The sequence below is a fragment of the Arachis stenosperma genome, chromosome 9, assembly GCF_014773155.1.
Source record: "Arachis stenosperma cultivar V10309 chromosome 9, arast.V10309.gnm1.PFL2, whole genome shotgun sequence".
Taxonomy (NCBI): domain Eukaryota; kingdom Viridiplantae; phylum Streptophyta; class Magnoliopsida; order Fabales; family Fabaceae; genus Arachis; species Arachis stenosperma.
Window position 1 is genome coordinate 12230793 of NC_080385.1, and position 10948 is coordinate 12241740.

The window sequence follows — 10948 nt, forward strand, 5'->3', positions numbered from 1 at the left end:
CCGCCTTCCAAGCCTGTGTCTGTTGGTAAGCCCTAACCCTGCTTCAGCTTCTTTATTCGTTAAGTTTACCTTTACCGTGAGAATTGTCGCTGAGGTTGTCTGTGCCAGGTTATACGGTCACCACGAGTTTCTCTGTCGCCGTCCAAGCTGCCACCAGAAGGATCCACCACAGCCTCCTCTGTTCTTGTCTTCGAATTAGAACTGCCCTTTTCCACTGAATATGTAACTCCTCTATTCCTGCTTTGCTGCCATTTTATTCCTCTGCTATGATCTTTGAATTATGACCGCATATGTCTCTGTTTTAATTCTGCTAAGGTCTGTTTGAAAAATTAAAATGGGTGCTGCTGCCACCGGTTCGGTCACATTGGAATCACTGCTGCTGCCATAAAACAGAAAGGGAAGGGAGTTACTATGTTTAACCTGTGTGAATTCAACTAGTTGAGGTAGGGGTTTTTCTTAAATCTATTTTACATTACAGGGTTGTTATAAATCGATATTAACGCGTAAAATACTTTCTTGTGATTTCGTGAGTCTTATGAATTGAATTGAGTTATTTCGGTTGAATGAGTTCATTAGTTTGATTTGATATTAAACCCGATTTGATATTGGAATTTGATTTTAAAATAAACTTGGAAAAGACTTGATATTTGAAAACGGGTTATTTATTGAGAATGATTTGCTATTTTGGAAAATAATTCAAAAAGTGTTTGAGGGAATGGTTTGGTTTGAAACTGTTTGAGAAAACCGAGAATTCTTAACTATTGATTGATCTGTTGGTTGAAGTCGGTTTAAATTATGATTCATAGGATTTGTTGATTGAATTCTGGATTTTGTAATTTCCTTAGGTTTTGTACTGTTGTTTTGATAATGGTTGCTGGAAGTGATTTGACTGATTAACAGGTGTTTGGTAGGTGTTTGGTTTGGTTTGGTTGGGATCCGAACAGGGTGGCAGAATCCGAATTTTAGAGGAGATGCTGCCAAAATTTTATAAAATTGGAAGTTTTGTTTGAAGTAATTGTTTAAAAAGATTTAGTTCTTAAACGTTATTTGTTTTGGACTGATTTATTTAGAAAAGAAAGAATTATGTTTTGAATAGAGAGTGTCGATTAACGGAAAGAAGGATGATAATGATTGATTTGAAATATGATTTTTGAATGAATTTGGAAATGGGATATGGATTGACGAATGATGATGATATTGAGAATGATTTAGATATTGATGAATGATGAATGAATTATTTATGTGGCTTATGAATTTGAAATATCTGAGATACGAGGTTCCCTGGATTAAGTGTCGTGGCTTGCCACCATGTGTACCAGGTTGAAAACTCGATACTCTGTTGACCCTACGACGTAAGTGTGACCGGGCACTATATAAATTCCCGGGAATGTTACCCCCATTGAGCAATATTGATTATTTGAGAAAAAACTATACATAGACTCTTGGGGATGCACGTCGGGGGACGTCTAAGGACAATTCAGACTTGTCGGGTTGGCTGGATAACCGACAGATGAGCCTCATCAGCCATAGGACAGGCATGCATCATATGCATTTGTATGCTTTGCTTGGGTTTGAACTTGTTTTGGTTTGCCTAATTGCTAAACTGTTCTTAACTGCTACTTGGACTATTTGCTGTAACTGCTACCTACTTGTGCTTTCCTTGTCTGTCTTGCCTGTGTTTGTCTTGGCGTGCTACATTTGAGAATGAACTTTGGTGCTAAATTAATGATTGTGTTGTTTGATTGCGTGGTTGGTTTCTGATTGAGATTTTTCATATAAGAAAGCAAAGGTTTTGGATTTTTGATAGATTAAACGTTTCTTTGAAAAGGTTTTGAACGATTACCTACTGGTTTTTAAAAGATTCATAAGGCAATGATAATCACTGAGTTTGAAAACAGTTTTCTTATTAAATATCTTCTTATGACAACTTTGAAACTGCGTGGTGAGACCGTGTGGTTAGGTTCTCACCCCCTACAGCTTTAACTTTTCAGGAACCGGATGAAGAAGCATTAAGAAGAGTTATACTGCGTCTGGTTTATAAGATGTTGTATTAATTAGATGTTTTCTCCCCTCGTCTTTGTTATTACAAGTGTGTAAGAGGGATAGGAATTGTATGTTTTATATGTATATTATATTATGAGTTATTATGTAAAGAGTCTTGTATATGAATCTATGCCTGTTTGTATTTTTCTTAAGATAAAGTGTGTATTTTTTTTGGTTCTTTTGAAGAAATCAGCGATACAGTGTCAGGCCACAGGCTCCTATTTTAGTATTTCGTATGTAAAGTAGTCGTAATACTTCTTCCTATCAGAGTGGCGCAGCCGGAAGCGTGAGTTCTGATAGTGAGGGTGTTACAAGGATGGCCTTGTTCGCTGCCTTGACTTGTCCATTGCTCTGGGGATGCTCTATAGAGGATAACTTTTGTTTGATTCTGAGACCTACCAGGAATTCTCCAAATTTTTTGTGGAAAAATTGTGTTCTATTATCTGACACCACGACCTCCAAAATTCGAAACCTCGTGATCACTTGTCTCCAAAGAAATTTTCGACAGTTTACAGATGATATGATTGCCAACGGTTTAGCCTCCACCCACTTGGTGTAATAATCAATGGCCACAATGAGATACTTGACCTGTCCTCGCGCCACTGGGAAAAGACCCAATAGGTCAACTCGCCATTGGGAGAATGGTTGTGAAGCCAGAACGGAGTTTAGCTCTTCTGGTGGTGTGTTTTGGAAGTATGCATTTTCTTGGCATTTTTTGCATTTCTTAACAAACTCCCGAGCATCCGCCATCATAGAGAGCCAGTACTAACCAGCTCTAACGAGCTTCCGAGCTAAGAATTTCCCCCCAATGTGGTATCCACAACATCCTTCATGCACTTTCCTTAGGACATACTCCGTCTGATTGGGCCGTAAGCACTTCAGTAAGGGTTAGTTGAGCCCTCTCTTGTATAGCTTCCCATGTATCACTAAATACTTAGCGGCCTCCCTTTTCACAACTTTGGCTTCTTTCTCAGTTTTCAACAACTATCCTTCTTCAAGAAAACGTCGAATCCAACTGATCTAAGAAATAGTTCTTCTTGAGCCTGGGTCAAACAGAGGGACACCGATGACTCCTTTACCAAGCCTTAGATGAGAGATCAGTTTTCAGTTCCAGGCTTGGTGCTTGCCAGTTTTGACAAAAGGCCTACCCTAGCATTTCTCTCCCTAGATAGATGCTGTACCTCTACCTCCTCAAATTCTTGCATAACTGTTTAGTTCTTTCCAAATATATTTGGAATAACGGGTCCTGAACTTGGTATTCCTGTTCACTTGTAGGGTCACGAACTGAGAGTCACTGTTAACTCAACCTTTGCTACTCCAACCTCTTTGGCTAAAATTAAGCTGCCAATGATATCTTCGTATTCGGCTTAGTTGTTCAAGACCGAAAATTCAAATTTGATAAATTGCTTTTAAGTTATTCCTTCTGAGCTTTCTAAAATGATCCCAACCCTTCCAAACGCTTGGTTGGAAGCTCTGTCAACATGGAGTTTCCACCGGATGCTCAGGGCCTCAGGAACATCTTTAGTCATTTCAACCAAGAAATCAACCAGAGCTTGTGCTTTGACCGCGTGCCAGGATTCATACTGGATGTCGTACTGAGACAGTTCTATTGCTCAAGTCATCATTCGTCCTGCCATGTCAGGCTTCTGCAGAATTTGTCAGATTTCCTGGTCGGTTTGCAGTGTGATCGGATGTCCTTGAAAGTATTATCTTAACCTCTGAGGGGAGACTAACAAGACTTACAATAATTTTTGTAGCCTAGTATATCTCAGTTCTGCTCCCTGGACCACCTTACTTATGAAGTACACAGGGTATTGTTGCTTGTTCTCTTTTTGGACTAGGGCAGCCGCCATAGCCTCTTTCGTGACCACCAGGTATAGATACAAGGTCTCCCTTTTTTTTGTTTATTGAGAACTGGTGGCTCTGACAAGATTTTCTTAAAGTGATTGAAAGCTTCTTCGTAAGCTGGGGTCAATTCGAAGGCCATCCCCATCTTCATCAAGTTGCTAAAGGGCAGCGCTTTGGCTACCGATGCATCGAGAAAGCGTGATAAGGCCGTCAGTTTTTCCACCAACTTTTGTATGTCCTTCACACATCCAGGGCTTGTCATATAGAGAACGGATTCAAACTTATTCGGGTTGGCCTCTACCTCTCTTTGTGTGATCCTAAGGAATTTCCCCGCTTTCATGGCAAACGTGCACTTTACGGGGTTCAGCCTCATATTGTGCTTTTGGAGTGAGTTGAAGATGACGCTCAAGTTAGTTATTAGTTTACTCAGTTTGGCCATCTTCACCAGTATGTCATCTACAAACCTCTACTAACTTATCGATGTGGTCCCTGAAGACTTTGGTATGCCTCCCCCGCATTTTTCAGCCCAAACGGCATGACCTTATAACATTAAGTCCATGCTATCATTATAAATGTTGTTTTGTCTTTGTCAGGAAGATGCATTAGGATCTGATTGTATCCCGGATATGCATCCATAAAGCTCCAAAATCTGTATCCTGCCATCGCATCTACCAGGGCATCAATGTTAGGGAGGGGAAATAAGACATTAGGACACGCCTTGTAGGGATCTAAGTAATCAACACACATCTTCCATTTTCCATTATCTTTTTTCATAAGCACCACATTTGAGAGCCATGTGGCATAGTTGAGTTCCCTGATGAAGCCATCTTCCAACAAGCTAGCCGTCTGCCTGGCTACCTCGTCAGCTTTTTAACGACATTTTTTCTTTTTTGATGTGCAACCGGCTGGGCCTTCGACTTCATGTTCAAGCGATGTGACATGAAGTCAAGGTCTATCCCCGTCATGTCAGCCGGAGTTCAGAAGAAAAGGTCTCTGTTTGCTCTAGTGACATCTATCAGAGGTTCTTTTAATTCATGAGGGAGATTTCGGTTTACGAACATAAACTTATCCTCCGTGTCCCCTACTCGGAACTTCTCCGGGTCTCCTTGTGATTCAGGCCTCGATTTCTCGTCAACCCTGGCATCTAAGTCCGCCAAGAACACCCTAACTGCTTCCTTTAATTTCTTTCTTAGTGTTAGGCTGGCATTGTCACACACAACTGCCGTTTCTAAGTCTCCCCGCCGTTTCTAAGTCTCCCCGGGTCAATCCCACCGATCCGTCGTCGGCCATAAACTTTATTGTAAAGAGCTTTATGCAAATAATGGTCGACAGTTTGGTGATGGCCCTCATTCCAAGAATGACGTTATACGCCGTAGAATCCCTCAGGACCACAAACTCAGCCATTATCGACTTTCTACTTGCCCCGAAGCCTACAAAGATTGGGAGGGTGGCAGAGCCGTCGGGTTTGATGTAGTTGTCCCCCAATCCTAAGAATCCATGACGGTGGTCCTTGAGATCATTCTCCTTGAGCCCAGGGTATCAAACACGTTTCAAAACATGATGTTCGAATCAGCCCTTATGTGTACCAAGATTCGTTTGACTAGACTAGTCCAAATTCTCACCGTGATTACCATTAGCGGGTCCTCGAGAAGGTCGTCACACCAACGATCCCCAAGGCCGAACGATATCTCAGGGAGTTCTTAAGGATGGAGCTTAGGGTTTCCTGACGACACGGCTAGCACCTTGGCGTCCTTCTTCGCCACCGATCTCGACTTAGGTGGGGAATTCCTTCCATCCACTACATTTACCACCACCATTGAAGTTATGTCTGGATTCTCGGGAGCAGCTTGCCTTGGCTTTACAATTCAGCTTCGATCTTTCTCGAAATGCTCTCTCTCCCTCTTCCTTGGTTCACGGATAAATTGTGAGAACTCACCTAGCTTTCCTTTTCGGATGGCCTGCTCCAACACATCTTTCAAGTTGAAACAATCTTGCGTTTTGTGCTTGAAACCTTTATGATAATCATAGTAACGGTTTTTATTTCCTCCGGTCCTATCTTTGAGCTGCCTTAGTTTGACCAGGATACCTTTTTCTGTAATCTACTGGTAAATCTCAATGATGGGAGCGGTTAAAAAGGTGTAGTTGGTGAACTTACTCACCCAGGGAAACAGTTTAAACGGTTTTTTGGACGTCCCTTCTCATGCCGCTTTTCTTGGCCTTTCGGCATTGCCGGTCTGACGGGCTGGTTGGTTGGTTGGTTGTCACTTGTTGACGGCTACCACTTGACTGACCTCTTCGTCATTGATCTATTCCCTTGCAATTTTCTAAATCTCTTACATCATCCAGACAGGTTTGGTAGAGAAGCATTTTCTGAAGTCCTCGTTTGCCAGACCATTAGTCAGGCACAGACTTGCCACCGAGTCTGTCAAGCCGTCAATCTCCAGACATTCATTATTGAATCGGTCAATAAATTTTTTCGTCAGCTGGCCAACCCGTTAGGTCACTCCCAACAAGTTAATCGGGTGTTTCGCTTTGGCAATTCGGGTGGTGAATTGTGCTGGGAACTTTTGCGTGATATTCGCAAAGGCCGTGATGGATCCTTGAGGAAGAGAGTTGAGCAAATGAATCGTCGGCCCCGCAAAGGTTAGGAGGAATTCACGGCATCTAACGGTGTCCCACACACCTTCCAAGTTTGTTCTATTCTCAAAGTCCATTAAGTGCTCTTGTGGATCCTTCTTCCATCATACCTCATGTCCGTTGGCTTGTCGAAGTTCTTCGGCAGCCGGATCTTGAAGATGGATGGGTGGAAAGGAGTGGCCCCACTATAATGGGATCTCACTATTTCTTCCTCCGATCTCCCTTTCGCTCTCCATAGGCTTCCGACCTACTGTGGGTGTAGGTGAGGGAGTGAGTGTTAGTTCAATCGCACCCGTCGTCCCTCCGAACGTGAATGAAAGTCCTGCTATGCCCGGGATGGTAGCAATCCCTCGCTGCCAGTTTCCTCTCCAAGTTCAGGATCCTATGTCTAAGTTCCTGCATGATTCAAGAGTTGTCACCACCAATACCACCAAACGGACGCTTCTCCAAAGACCGGGATTGGGAGTCGCTTTGGTGAGGGGGGGACCCTCCACGTTCTCGGAAAGTTTTCGAACTTACTCTGCTCCTCAGGCGGTCCCTTGGACGCCTAGTCGCTCCTACTTCCTCTCGTACCTCCTCCATACGAGGGATGAGCTCCATGCTCGCGTCAGGTCTCCGCAGACAACGCCAATGTTCGATTACTAGCTAGGATGAGATGTCAGTCGGGCAGTTTGTCGAGAGTAACTAGGGGGTGTGAGGTATCTGGACCTGGGCACGAGCTTTGCGAGGAGAAGTGCAGCCACGATCATTCGTAGGTCGGCGGGTAGGGCCACCTGTAAGGACACTCTGATGTCAAAGTAAGTGTCTGTACGATGAGGTAGCTAATTAGGGTAAAAGATGACGTACCTTGGGGGATAGGTAGGTCCCTCCCCTTTGATACCTTCTACTTGAGTGGATCCTTTTGCTTGGGCTCATTCATCTAAAAGCTTTCACGAGCTGCCCAACTTCCCCAGAAAATGATATGATGTATGGGTCATTTTGTCTTGTACGGATTGAAAATCCGTCGAATCAATAGTTTATATAATAGACTTTCGATCTTTATTGAATTGGGCCAGAATAGTTAAATTATGTTTTTATATTTTTTTATTCATACGAATGATCAAAATATATATATAAGTATATAATGAGTGAAGTGAATTCTCCTTACTAAAGATTTATTAATAATTGTGTGTTTTTGTCAAAGATAATTAGCTAGATATTCCTTTGGGTTAATGTTGGGATTTAATTTTCAAAGATGGTAAAAAATTTAGTTGAGTTTTACCCGATCTTCTTTTAAATAAAATGTTAATTATTTTTATGATATGTCTAATTATTATTATAACTTAATTTTGATCTAATATTAGCGTAAAATTATTTTATACGTATAACTAATTAATTATATGTATCTCACATCATTAATAAAAATAATTATTTTTTATATTGACTGTGAAAATGATTATCTAAAAGAATGAATGTGATTGTATAACTATATAAAATATTTTACACTATTAATATATCAAATTATAAAAGTTGCTAGAAAAGCTCTGTTTTATAATTTTTCAGTTTTTCCAAACCACCAAAATTCAGTAATATATTCCAACACAAAAAAAAAAAAAAAACTCAGGCTAAAAAGAACATAAAAAAAAACGAAAAGACAAAAGGAAGAAGTGGTTCTACCATTGAAGTCAAACTACAGAATTTTTCCTAATGAAAAAATCTTGCTTTTCCTTTAAAGCAAAAATGCGGACAATCCACTTGCAACAAACAGCTATAAGTTTAACCACTATCATCCTGGAGAATTTTAAATGATAAATATATTTTTTACCCATTTGTCAAATATATTTAGTATATAAATAATATTTTTTATAATTTAAAATTATTTTATTTATTTTAAAATATATAATTTTATATAGTAATTTCTATAATTACGCATAGCGATAATTAATGAATGTAAACAAAAAATAAATAAATAAATTATGATTATTTTTACCTTCCAAATTTTGTCCCCAAATATTTTTTTATATTTTGATCCATTGATCAGGAACTTATTTGTAGGCGTACACATCCGGCCTCTCATATATATTTGGTGTTTACTCTTTTCTTTTCCAATTTTCTTGGCATCAAATTATAAGATTAATATATATTTTAATAGTTAATTAATACTACTTGTATGCCCTCTATCGTAGTTAATTACTTCAATAGTTGGTATTTGGAAATGAATATTTTTTATTTTTTTTAATACTTAAAAAAAATAAAATGTAATTTCTTATTTTTAATTTTATAAATAAATCTAAAAATAAATATAAAAAAATAATAAAAATTAGATTTAACATTGAATATTATCCAAATTTTTTTCACTAAAAAAATCCACTCTCGTTGGTGCCCTATCTCCCTACCAGCAATCTTTTTGGCAAAATCTAGTTTTAAACTAACCCAAATATATTCTAGAAGGTCTTTTATTAAAGTTTGACTTATTTCAACCTTAAACCTATAGTGTGCAAGCTCAATTCTCGAAAATTTTGTAGAATCAAAACGGTAATCTCAATGACTAAAGAATAAATGTGTTGTAGACTTGTAGTACCATTAATTCTTTTTTTTTTTTAAAGGAAAATTTTTTCAATTACGCATGCGCCTACTTGTGAACTTACTATCCTTGTGAACAGTGAGACTCAAGTGAATTATGCAGAAATTGGGCAATTTTGTTAACAAAAAAAAAAAATAATCTCTGGTGTGATTGGTATAATGTTGGATTGTTGAATGTGGCCCCACCAAAGACAGATAGTTTGAGGGAGAAAATTATGGAAATTGGTACTGGCTTGGTATTCTCCATTTCAGCTTTGTTTAAAAGGTCTTTAATGTATTTACTTAATTACTTTGCTTGAGAGTCACTTTTCTATTGGAGTTTTTTTTATTTTTTTAATTTTAAATTTTATTTTAGAGAATAAAGTATAATTTCTTATCATTTATTTTATAAGTAGAATAAAAAAAATATAAAAAAAAATTCAAAAGTGAGATATTACACTTTATCCTCTAAAGTAAAAAATCAAAATTTAGAGAATCTAAATTTTTTTTATTTTAATCCCAAAAAACTAATTCATTTCACCTAGTTTCTCAAGGAAGAACATGTTGTATAGCTGTGATATGAGATTTTTGATGTCAGATTCTAAACTCAGTCACGAGAATATCATCAACGTAGACTAGAATGTAGGTGGTTAAAGAATTGGTAAACTTTGTGAAAAGTGAGACATCAGATTTGGTACTTGAAAAATAAAAACTTTGCAAAATTGAGCTCAATTTGGTGAACCACACATGAAGAGCTTGTTTGAGGCCATAGAGTGATCGCTAGAGCTTGCATGCAGCTGAGAATTCGGAGAGGTGAACCCTTCTGATTGAACCATGAACATTTAACTTCCTCATGGAGATCTCCATTGTGGAAGGCATTGTTAAAGTCATATTGATGAATCTTCCAACTCATGACAAGTGTTGTGCTTAACATGACTCGAACACTGGCAGGTTTAACAACTGGGCTGAAAATTTGGTTATAGTCAACTCCTTATCGTTGGTGAAACCCCTTTGCAACGAGTCTAACTTTGTACTTCTGAATGTTGCCATCAGGGTATTTTTTGACTCAAAACACTCATTTGCATTCTACGGAAATGAAATTGGAGGGAGGGTCAACGAGCATCCAGGTTTTGTTTTTCATAAGTGTTGTGTCCTTTTCATCCATTGCATCCCTGTTATAGTAAGCGCTTAATGCATGAGCATCATTAGTAATTTTTCTTTATCTTTTTTCTTATTAAGTAGTATTCTTGTTGATAATCAAGTATTTTTATACCATTATCAATTGGTACTTTAAGTGCTTTAAATTTGTGATTCTTGTAAGAAAATGTGAGAAGATATCAGCAAGATCAAGAAAAACGAGGGACAAGCAAAAAGTCCAGGGAAACAAGAAGCATGGCGTGCCATGCCCTTCAGGTCAATTGCCACGCAAAGATTGAAGGAAGCAAGCTCGGGAAGTCATCAAGAATGGCTTGGCACGCCATTCTTTCGCGTGGCATGCCATTCTTTCGCGTGGCACGTTGGGCCAAAATCTAGAAGCTAGCAACACCTTCAGAGAACCAATTTGAGAATGGCATACCACTCCAACTGGGCGTGCAACACGCCTTCGAAGAGGAGAACAGCTTGGGCATGGCGTGTAACATGTCAATCTGATCGTGCCACACGCCATCGATGGAACTCCCAGGACACAATAATGGCGTGCCACATGCTTGTTACCTTCCACCCAGGGGCGTGCCACACGCCACTCCTCTAGCCACACATCGTCGATGGAACTCCCAGGCCACACCTATGGAGTGTCGCGCAGTTAGGCATGCTACACGCTTGCAATCCTCCAGCCAGGCTACCTTCCAGTAAACAATAGGTGTGCCACCTGCCACTTAAG

General features: G+C 39.3%; 1 long non-coding RNA gene across 1 annotated transcript; it reads left to right on the forward strand.

Annotated features, from left to right (window-relative positions):
* Positions 1–2342, forward strand: LOC130950985 (uncharacterized). The gene is made up of 4 exons (XR_009073791.1): positions 1–25; positions 109–222; positions 316–443; positions 1992–2342. It is a non-coding gene; the product is annotated as an uncharacterized LOC130950985 (long non-coding RNA).
* The last annotated feature ends 8606 nt before the right edge of the window (positions 2343–10948 follow it).